Source organism: Mytilus edulis, chromosome 4, assembly GCF_963676685.1.
Source record: "Mytilus edulis chromosome 4, xbMytEdul2.2, whole genome shotgun sequence".
NCBI classification, from domain to species: Eukaryota; Metazoa; Mollusca; class Bivalvia; order Mytilida; family Mytilidae; genus Mytilus; species Mytilus edulis.
In genome coordinates, this window is record NC_092347.1 from 21,275,891 (window position 1) to 21,288,444 (window position 12,554).

The 12,554-nt window shown below is 32.4% G+C and overlaps 1 long non-coding RNA gene across 1 annotated transcript; it reads right to left on the reverse strand.

Moving 5' to 3' along the window:
* Nucleotides 1-5,713: 5,713 nt before the first annotated feature.
* LOC139518399 (uncharacterized) lies at nucleotides 5,714-9,594 on the reverse strand. Its single transcript, XR_011663333.1, has 3 exons — nucleotides 9,282-9,594; nucleotides 6,797-6,901; nucleotides 5,714-5,983 (listed from the first exon to the last, which is right to left on the reverse strand). It is a non-coding gene; the product is annotated as an uncharacterized lncRNA (long non-coding RNA).
* Between the last annotated feature and the right edge of the window lie 2,960 nt (nucleotides 9,595-12,554).

Here is a 12,554-nt window from a genome sequence, read left to right on the forward strand (position 1 = left end):
GCTATTTAAAGCTTGTTCCTGCTACAAACATGCTACAAACATGCTATATTTAGTTCTTTACCCGCTACAAACAGGCTATTTTTAGTTTGCTTCCCGCGACAAACCTGCTATATATAGTTTGCCTATGTTCCAAACATGTGTTTTATAGTTTGTTTCAAATACAAACTTTATAAAATTAATTCTCAAAGTTAGTCAAGGTTTCTTAATCTTGGAATATATACAAGGCTTTTTATACAAGGGGTAAACACATTTAATCTCTTTTTCAATCAGGTTTTTGTACTTTTAATTCATTCAACTAAGTCTGTTTTGATTTGGACCTTTTTGTTATTGATATAATGACATGGATACACGAAAAGGGTTGTTTGTTACCAAAAAAAAGGAAAATAAAAAAATATCGAAAACTGGAAAATTTCAAAATGGAAAGACCCTTATCAAATGGCAAAATCAATATTCAAATACATCAAACGATGGATAACAAGTGTAATATTCCTGAATTGGTACAGGCATTTTCTTATGTAAAAAAGAGTTGACCAAACCTTGTTTTATAGCTAGTTAAACCTCTAACTTGTATGACAGTCGCATAAAATTTCATAAAATTGACAACGACGTATGAACACAACAAACAGACATAATAGGCAAAAATGTCAAAATAAGGGTACACAGTCGGCATTGTGCTTTAATCATAATCCCTATAAAAACAACGAAATGTGTAACAAAGAAATACGCAGGAGCAGATACACAAAGAACAAAACTAAAAATGAAAGACAAAAATACAAATGTTTACCATTGCACAATGACAGAATGATTGGATTTACAAGTGCAGACGTTAAATGAATATCATAAATAATAAACTAAACAGTCGAAGAAAATACAAATAAAAAAATACTAAGACACGTTGTTAAGGTGTTAAATGACTGATGAATCCATGGTTCTAAAATTTGTTAAGCCAATGGAATTCGGGAATGGGTTCCCAATTCATTGAAAATAATCCTTAGGCCATGCGTCTCAAACAGACCCTGACAACCAAAGTCTAACTCAAACATTCTCGAGTGGTTTATCATCTGTAAACTAGGAGAAACTGTTTCAACTGACAAAAAAGTGGGCAAAGGCGAGCCACGGCACCTCAAAACTAGAAAGCCTCAAACAGATAGGGCTTGTCAACCGTGAAGTGTTCTATTTCAGGAGAAGGAAAACTATAACTTAAGATTACTGCTGCCATTCGGCGACACTCTTATGCAAGATAAAGGCTTATGGTGACAACCTCGAAGAATATTCAAATTTGGAATATTAACATCTTTCGTGTACTTCCAGGATCAGACCATCTGTTCTGTAAAGGTGATGTAACCTCGACAGAAAACATGGAATGCTGAAGACGTTGGTCTTGGTCATACAGCGCGCTATAACAGACTACAATACGACGAACAAACAACAATTACACACAAATTCGTGGTTGTCGAAATAATTAGCGGATTAACGGTTTCTTTTTGATTGGTAGATAGATGATTGCTGAATGATCAGCTAATTGTAGAGTGGAAATATTTTTGTAATATTTGTTAACCATTTTATGTTCAAATGTCATGACCTTAATCTTTGATTTGGAATAGGTAACTGTTATAGAATTTAGTTTTAACGTTTGTTTTTTTATTTCTTTCAATATAATGCTCAGACAATAATAACATGTTATTGAATCCCGAAATGTGTGAAATACAGTCGGTTATTGCTTCAAACACATATACTAATTTTCTGCTACTAAAATCATATATATAGTTTCTTCTTCAAAAGAGATATTTATAGTGGTTTCCTGCTACAAACATGCTGTTTCTAGATCGTTTCCCCCTACAAGCATGCTATTTTTAGTTTGCCTCCCTACAAACACATATACTAATTTTCTGCTACTAAAATCATATATATAGTTTCTTCTTCAAAAGAGATATTTATAGTGGTTTCCTGCTACAAACATGCTGTTTCTAGATCGTTTCCCCCTACAAGCATGCTATTTTTAGTTTGCCTCCCTACAAACATGCTATAAATAGTTTAATTTCTTATGTTGCAAACAGGTAATTTGTAGTTTAGTTCAACTACATACTTTATTCAGCATCACGTCACTGAAGAGAAATTAATTATCGTAATGCACATCTGGTGAAAAAACATTGGTACCGTTTATGTTGTTACAACCACTGGATCAATGATCAATTTGGGTGATAATCTCCGATGGTATCACCATCGCAGTAGCCTGTACTTCGGTACTGTCATTTCAGATATTTTGGCCCTAAGCACCTTAAAGAGACATTGGTTGTCAAAATACGCATTTGGTGCAGAATAATGTATACCGTGTTTGTTACATGTATTACTACCACTGCATTTGTAGGTCGATGTCTTTGCAAGTGAACTGATATTCCCCGAAAGAATCGCCATCCCTGTAGCCAGTCAAACTTGTTGTTGAGTTTGACTGTCCCTCTGGTATTTTTCGCCCCCTGTTTTGTTTGTGATAAATCCCGACTGGAATGCGTAAATTGCAATAAATGTGGTATAGGCTTTTACATGTGAAATTCACGTGAATTGAGCCTTCACGTGAAACTCACGTGAACTTTTCACGTGAAATTAACGTGAGTCGAGCTTCTTTAAAAAAATGAAATTAAAGTGAATTCAGCCTCAATCACACAAATTTCACAGGATTTGAGCTAATTTAACATTCTTCTTAGTCTTGACCATGTGTTCATCCTATTTCTACTTTCCAAATGTTTTTGGTCTATAGGTTGCATTTCTGTAAATATTGACAATGCAATTTCCCATAGGAACTCCTTTTACGGCTAAAACTGTACCACTTTTACTATGAAGTTTTGAAAAAAATCTTATCCTAGAATTGAAAGTTCATATGCACCACAATTTTTTTCAAAGGTCAAAATATAGGGCTGTGCGGCATATTTTCAACGTTTATATGCCCTGAACTTCGCAGAGTTTAAACTTACACTAATTTTCTTAACTACCCCTACCTCGAATGAAAGGTTACCACAGATTTCAATGTAAACAATATGCACGTGTTTATTTACTGGTAACATTCCCAAGTTCTGTCTCTGCGATATGGAACACAGAGAGCATAACTGGGAACCAGTATGTAAACAAAATGAATTTTCTATGAATATTCAATTACTCCCCAAAAAAGGCGTGTTTTGAGAAACAGCTGTATTTACAAAGTGCAACCTATACAGACATTTATTCAAATAGAAAACTCTCTAAAATCAGTTTTTCTCACATTAATACTCATTTATCAGAATTAAAGTCTTAAAGAAATCACTGTGTATACTCTAAGTTTTTCTTTACTATACATTTTATACCCCCTCCCCTGTTTCAATTTTTTAAAGAATTTGAAAACAAGACTCTAATTATTGCCAGCTTACCCTATTTGCATATTTTCTGATAAAAAATGCCTAGAACCTGTTAAAAACTGTTTTGATAACATATTGAAAGCATATCAGAATATCATAAATGTAATGTTTAGCAGTCAATCATTACAACATTCAAGATTATATAAAGTATCCAATCCAGCCTCTATCACCAGTCCACATCTTACTGTATGCCTATTTGTCAATTAAAGAACACATTTTCTGCCTCAAATGGTCAATTTAGAATTCTTGTCACAACAGTATCATTTTTAACCATATATCTGACACAATTTAGCTACTATATATACTAGAAGTGTTCAAACAAAGCCATATTTGCAATAGTTGTATGTATGCAGATACCAGTCTGAGATATAAATTCACTTAAAATGTTGTAGAGATGACTGCTAACATTTGATTTTTGCATAACTTCCAAGCATAGTTATTGTTTTCTATATCAAGAACTATAAAATCATAAAATCATAGCATTTACAAGTTAAATTATTTGTTTTATGACTCAGGGGTAGGCAATTTTCTATGTTTCTTGCCCCTGGGCCTCAAATTTCCTAAATAATTCTGCTGTTTCTAGCAATTTGGAATATTTAGTACATATGCAGGATAGAACACACTATTGTAAGTTTTCTTGAGATATTTTTGTTTTTCTAGCTTGTATTTATTATGCCGTGGTGACAAAAAAGCAGATTTAGGTGTTGCGGCTTACTTTTGGGTTATCGAAAGGACACAAATACCCCATAAATAATATTCAGGAAGGATCTATGAGTTTCAATGACTGCGAAGAGTAAATATAAGCACTTCTTAACAATTTAACTTACAAATATGCAAATATTATGATTTAATTTTGTATCCAGGACTTTAAGTAAACTATGCATACTGTAAACTGTGAATTTATGCTGAGTCATCATATTTAAGGCCCAGGATTCTATCAATCTTCATTAAATATTTATAAAACTTCTTATTTGAGTTAATTTCTTTAAAATCTGTGAAATAAAGCAAATTTGGTTAAATTCTGAATGTTCCCTTTTTTCACCCTATATAGGTTGCATTTCTGTAAATATTGACAATGCAATTTCCCATAGGAACTCCTTTTACGGCTAAAACTGTACCACTTATACTATGAAGTTTTGAAAAAAATCTTATCCTAGAATTGAAAGTTCATATGCACCACAATTTTTTTCAAAGGTCAAAATATAGGGCTGTGCGGCATATTTTCAACGTTTATATGCCCTGAACTTCGCAGAGTTTAAACTTACACTAATTTTCTTAACTACCCCTACCTCGAATGAAAGGTTACCACAGATTTCAATGTAAACAATATGCACGTGTTTATTTACTGGTAACATTCCCAAGTTCTGTCTCTGCGATATGGAACACAGAGAGCATAACTGGGAACCAGTATGTAAACAAAATGAATTTTCTATGAATATTCAATTACTCCCCAAAAGAGGCGTGTTTTGAGAAACAGCTGTATTTACAAAGTGCAACCTTAAACGAAGAAAGCAATAAAATCATCACAGGTTATAAATAATATCCAGGGCACCTTAGTTCACACCTAGAACTATTTTGGTTTTGTTGGAGTCTCAATCCTTATTTGTAAATGATTTATGGACTTTATAGGAGATGTTTGCACTAATGTATATTTCATTTCAGTTGATTTTTATTATGTATGTATGAATAAGTCATATTGTGTGGTCATCAGTTTTGATACAAACCAATCACATAATATGGAAAAGTACCTGCACAAGATACCAATTCTTTTTAAGAAGGTTTTAAAGAAGAAAAAACAGTTCACCTCGCATCATATGCATGTACCCATTTAAAGCCAGAAAGCGTTTCAGTGGTTGTATTAAATTTCATCTTAACTAAAAGAAAATATTCAAAGAATTTGATGTTGATGGCTATTCTCGATTCATAGATCGTGGCATATCTTTAAGACACCAGTCTTTTGTTGAGGACTGCATGTTAGAAACTAAATGCCTTCAGGTGTTTTTGTTGTAGTATTCATTGCTGTCTGATTGATGTTTACCTCATATCTATTGCACTAATAAACTAAAATAGAAAGTTCTGTAAAATATAGCTGATATACAAATGTACCATATTGAAAGTCTCTCTGTAGTTTACAATCATTTACTTCTTATTTCATATATGCAAAAATAGTTTGTTTTTCTCATTTTAACCCTGATCTTAAGGTTAATGCATAATGTTGATCTCAAAGCTTGGCTGCATTATAAGCTAAAAAAAATTGTTATTTCATTTTTTTATATAAAATTCATTTTAAAACATTTTCATTTTTTAATGTAAAAATGTATGTTGACACAATAATTTGAAATGTGTTATAATTCTGAAAGTACTTGAGGTTGAAAAAATATACACAATAGTTAATTCCAGTTGGTTTACACGTCTTGAATACACCACTACTTTGACTCTGTTAATAATGTTTAAGACTCCTCTTCTGCATATAATTGCTTTTTGTTCCCAAGGATTCTTTCATACATTTGCACTTATCCTCCTAAGATGTTGCCTCAATAATAAAATCCTGTAATGCATACTTAGCAATCAGACTCTTGGAATACTTCCTACAGTTCCTGTAATATAACAAAATCAGCATGTTTGTATTTGTAGTCAAGCAAAAAAGATTACATCAATTTAACATGTTTAATATCCAATGATTTATCAAACTTATATAAGGAGATAACAGTATTTTATTTTAAGCTTTGACATGATCAATTGGTGATTTGATGGTGATTATTATTTACCCAGTTAACATAACCAATCATGACCCATAAAACAAATACTGTCAAGCGAATAATACCTAGTCCAAGGTCAGAAAAACCAAGCCAGACAGACATGTGCACCTTGCAATCATTACCTACACCAAATATAGTTGATCTCTTAATTAATTATAGCTTGTATATAGTATACAACAAACAGACCAAGAAACTTATTATTGACCAATGAACCATGAATATCAGGTCATGGTAAGATGAACCCTGCCCAGACAGACATGTACACTATACAATCAGTTGCAGACAAGACAAAATTGGCATGATTCATGATACCAGTAATTGTTTAATCTTGGTCAAGCTCTTTTGATAATTTTCTTCAAACAACAAGCATAACACATGGGAATATCAATATGAAATAAGAATTGAAATCCTAGGAAATACAGATAATAAAATTATATTCTCATAAATTTATATGGACTGAAAATTGGTAACTAAATGCCTAATTCCATACATGTATATAGCAGATTAACTTTACCATTGATCTGTTGATTGAAAGTATTTTTTTATTTTGTCAGTTTGTGTGGACTCCTTTTTAAATTTGCACAGGCATGACAGGATTCTGCATCTTTGTTATATACCATTTTGACTACAAATACTGTAAATAATACATACCAGTTTAAGTTACATGTACTGTTGCTCTATGGTCTCCTCTACATGTATATCTAATCAATTCATTCATTTAATTGTATAGCTTCACTTCCACTTACATCTTGGGAGCTACAAATATGTAATTCTTAAAATTTAAATTCCATTAACATGATTACTTATTATAAATATATAAGCCCTGAACCTGATAAATGTTTTCCAAATAAAAAAAATAGGAATACAACTGAAAATTCATTTACCTTAGATATATGTCAAATTCACACAACCAACTGTTGTAAAAAATATTTGCCAAGAGCAGTGAATCGGATAATAAGGTGAGACACTCACAGAAATTTTTAGATTTTTTGGTTGACATACAGACATAATAGCGAACAAAAATCAAATTTCTCTTTCGGTCAGACAAACCCTAGTCAGTTTGGCACAGACTGCAACGTTAACAGAGAAAACAATTGATTTTTTCGAACAATAAGTGATCATCACTAGCAAAATGACTAGTACTAGTTTTCTAGATTGAACTGTTGCACATTTTGTCAGGATCATTAACAGCTATATTGTTCTGTTCATTGTTGAAGGTCATAATAAAAGTGGCCTAAAAATGCTTGCATCCCCTTCATATTGAACGTGGCTGATCATGATCATTTTCTTATTGGCAATTCTACCACATCTCCTTATTTTTAAATTACTAAAAATTTCAATCTTCAACAATTAAATTCTATTCATATACAAAAAAAATGTACACCTCTAGGTATAGGTACTATTTCTGAGACTGTACCAAAAATTTCAATATTCAGCACTATTTTGTAACTTTAAAATTATTGTAATTTTAGGTACTGTATTTTTTGTACTAAAATAATTGGTATAGAAGTAATAAAATTTGGTATAGAAATAATACCACAGTGATCACAATATTCCATGTTGGAAAATCATAACTTTAAGAAATTTGAAATAGACAAGTACTGTAAAATACATGTACAGAATGTCCAGTACTATAATTTTTTAGAACAGAATTAGTACCTGCAAAAGTAGCAGTGAACATGTACATGTACATTGTATATACTTGTAATCAATTAAAGGTAATCTGATCAGCACTATGAAGCAATGTCATTTATATTCAAAACACTCTGCCATTATCAGAAATCAAATTAATCTAAACTCCAATGTCATTCTATATATATGTGCTAAACACTCAAAAATTTTAATACCACAATCTGACAGAATTGATAGATATACATGTACACAATCATCATTAAGTATAAAAAAGAAGATGTGGCATGATTGCCAATGAGACAACTGTCCACAAGAGACCAAAATAACACAGACATTAACAACTATAGGTCACCGTACAGCCTTCACAAATGAGCAAAGCCCATACCCAATAGTCAGCATACAAGGTAACTAGAGGCTCTTAAGAGCCTGTGTCGCTCACCTTGGTCTATGTGTATATTAAACAAAGGACACAGATGGATTGATGACAAAATTGGGTTTTGGTGATGATAATGTGTTTGTAGATCTTACTTTACTGAACATTCTTGCTACTTACAATTTTCTCTATTCATAATAAACTTAGCCCTTGAGCAATGATAAGTTACAGAGGAAAATATTTTTAAAAAATTAACACAAGTTTACCAAATTAATGTAAATTGTTAAAAATTGACTATAAAGGGCAATAACTCCTTAAGGAGTCAATTGACCATTTTTGTCATGTTGACTTATTTGTATATCTTACTTTGCTGAACATTATTGCTGTTTACAGTTTATCACTATCTATAATAATATTCAAAATAATAACCAAAAACGGCAAAATTTCCTCAAAATTACCAATTTAGGGGCAGTAACCAAACAACCAGTTGTACGATTCATCTGAAAATTTCAGGGCAGATAGATCTTAACCTTATAAACAAACTTAATATCTCATGTCAGATTTGCTCTAAAGGCTTTGGATTCAGAGATATCAGCCAAAATCTAAATTTTACCCCCATGTTCTATTTTTAGCCATGCCTCCATCTTGGTTGGTTGGCTGGGTCATTGGATACATTTTTAAAACTAGATACCCCAATAATAATTGTGGCCAAGGTTGGTTATATTTGGCCCAGTAGTTTCAGAGGAGAAGATTTTTGTAAAAGTTTACAGACGACGGATGCCAAGTGATGATAAAAGCTCATTTTTTGTTGGATGCTGCATCATAATTATTACAAGTTAAATGAATGCAAGTCATTAAGTACATATATGTTACTACACAGCTACTTTTGCATAGGTACTAATTAAAGTAAATTTCCAGTACTACATATTTTAGTACAGAAATAGTACCTATGCAAAAGTAGCTGTGTAGTACATAATATTTGAAAATAAAATAAAGGATACATCTGTAATCTAATTATTATCAGTCTCTGGTCAGAAATGAAGCCACACAACAGCGAAATGTAAGTCTCAGAGATGCACATACAATCATTGTATATACATTTGTACATGTATGATGAAGATTAATACTTACCATTGGCTGTCAACATACATTTTATGTACATGTAAAAATGGACTGTCAGACATGGAGTCATTTGACACTGCATATAGGTTCCTTCATTCCAGTATCAGTCATAATCCATAGTCAACTGCTCTGTCCATTCCTTGATATATTGCTGAAAGGGAGAAAACAGTATTTAGCATGAGGACACAATACTATTCAAAGAGTTTTGCAAACAATTAGCTTATAATATCCATGAATTTCTTTCTATTTGTATTAGACTTGGAATTGTACTAATTATCTACATGTATCAAATATCATGAGCCTGTGTCGAGCCTGTGTCGCTCACCTGTCTTTACTGTTGTTTTAAAAATCACAATTAATAGCATTAGATACCCTTTTAATGATTGAGGCAAAGTTTGATTAAATTTGGCACAATAACTAAAAGCAGGTCATTCCATTCATTGTCATGATTGTAGTCTTACAGTAGTAACTGAAGACCCTCCCCCTTTTTGTCATTATTGAATTAGTTTTCAAATTAAGGTACACAATTTATAGTATATCTTGTTGGTTGCTGAATTATTGATAGATATATTGTTGGATGGTTAACAATTGAATATTTTTATGGGTGGTGGTGGATTAATTATTGCTGGTTGCTAAATGATTGATATAGTATTGGTTGTTTAACAATTGATCGATTGATGAATGCTAAATAATTATTTAATGATTTTGCTAGCAATTGGGGGATTGTTGTTTGATTAATGAAAAGTTGAGTATTCATGCGTAATGATTGGTGGATTATGTTATTTTAAATTGTTAGTGGATTGTTTGTTGCTATACTAAACTGTGGATTGTCGTGCACTTTAGGAATTACGGAATTTATGTTTTCTAGGTTGTCGTTGCATTCTTTTGTTTTAGCAATAAAGTATGTTGCTGCTCAAACGGAAATGATTAATGTGTGGTCAAATGTAAACATGATATAAATATAGATTGACCTTGCTGAAAAAATGACATTTAAAGTTTGTTCCTACTGTAAACAAACTATTTATAGCTTACTTCTATTGCAAGCATGTTATATAGAGTTTCTTCCCGCTACAAACATATTATGTATAGGTTGCTTAAACTGCGAACATGTTATATTTAGTTCCCTCCCACTACCCATACTATATATAGTTTCTTACCGTTAAAAGCATACTATATATAGCAACTGTTGCCGCTTACTGCAAACATTCTACATATAGTTAGTTCCTCTTTCAAACGTGTTACTAATAGTTTTTGACCTTAAAAACATTGCAAAATTGATCTTTGAAGAAAGTCAAGGCATCTGAATCCTGAAAATATTTCATGACATTAGTTGCTTCTTTTACCAACAAGTTAGATATACCTTTTTCTAATTTTTATGTCATATGTTTTGTGTTTCTGCAACAAGGATTCGCATTTAACATTACTGTAACTCAATAGTTTTGTAGTTAACACACAAATCTAAGTTTTGTATTAGAACTCATGCATATGGTTCAGTTAAGTACTGATTAAGCTTTCAACGACTCTCCGTAGACAAAAAGAGGACTACTGGATTAGACAATTGGGAACTGCGACACATTATGGTTGCAATGACAAAATTGATGGTATAGGTATTCTATTTTCAAACCAGTCCGCATTGGAAAAGATGAAAAAGAGAAAAGATCTGTCCTTAATCTTTCCTTTGCCAACAAAGGTCTCGATGGCGTCAACTTAGGCAATATCCTTCATCATAAAACAGTTCAATTGAAAATACCTCCTTATTTCAAGACCAGTCTTTACCAATCATTTCTTATATCTGTACCAAACCTATTGCAACTAAAATTTTCAATAACAAACACGTTTTGCAGGATCTCGATATTGACGACTTCAAGTCTAAACCTCCTGATTACACTTGTGCTAGTTCCCAATTCACATATAATCCTGCTGGCCACGTTACTACCGCTGACCTCAACATTGTTAATAACACTTCTCTACGAAATGTGTTATCGAAAGGTCCAAAATATCGTAAGTCTTAATCCATCAATTGAAAATACATCTTTAAAACTTTGATGGATTCAGTTGAGGATAATGCCAGGCATGGGCTTAGCGCGAGAAGGAAGACGTAGACACTCTTTCCAAATGGATTAAGGCAGTGAGGTCGTTGATACAAATCAGAATTAAGAAACTGAATAGGTCTATCAATGCCAATGCAACGTCAATCTTTAAAAAACCCAATGTTGCAAAACATCTATCCTACTTTCATGACAAATATGTTGTTGTCCCCGCAGATAAAGCCCCAAACAACATCGTTTTCGTGTGTAAAACTCATTACATTAACTGCTTAATAAACGAATTAGGTATTGACAATTCACTTAGAAACTCAACATATACCCTCACGACACTTACCAAAAAGGAAATCCTGGATAATCATAGGTCTGTTCTATGTTCCTTTGGAATTTCAACCAAAGATGAAGAACTGGATCTTCCATCACTGTATTGGATACCTAAACTACATAAGTGTCCTTTCAAACAACGGTATATTGCTGGGTCTTCCAAGTGCTCCACGAAACCTCTTTCTAAATTATTAACATCTATTTTATCAGCAATCAAAGACGGGCTTCAAAGTTATAGTGAAACTGCCTATTCTAGAGGTGGCGTGAATCAGATATGGATACTTAAAAATTCCAAAGATCTTTTAGAGTACATACAATCTAACTCTTATTCATCTTGTAACAGTATTAAAATATTTGACTTTTCTACTCTTTACACAAGTATTCCACACTCCAAACTAAAAGACAAATTGAAAGAGTTGGTATTGCTTTGCTTCATAAGAAATAATGGGCAACGTAGATACAAGTATCTTGCCTTAGGGACGGATAAATCCTACTTTGTAAAGGATCACTCTGATTCAAACAAAAAATTCTCTGAAACTGGTATTATCAAGATGCTTGATTTCTTGGTTGTCAACATATTTGTTACGTTCGGAGGACGTGTTTTTCAACAGACTATCGGCCAATGGGAACAAACTGTGCCCCTCTACTTGCCGACTTGTTTCTTTATCATTATGAGGCTGACTTCATGCAGGAACTTCTTAGGGAGAAAGATAAGAAGTTAGAAATATCCTTTAACTCTACTTTCCGCTATATAGATGATGTTCTTTTACTAAATAATTCAAAATTTGGTGACTACATGTATGTGGATAGCATCTATCTCATCGAACTAGAGATAAAGGATACTACAGCCACAGTTAAGTCTGCTTCATATCTTGACTTACATCTAGAAATTGACAATGAGGGTCGGTTGAAA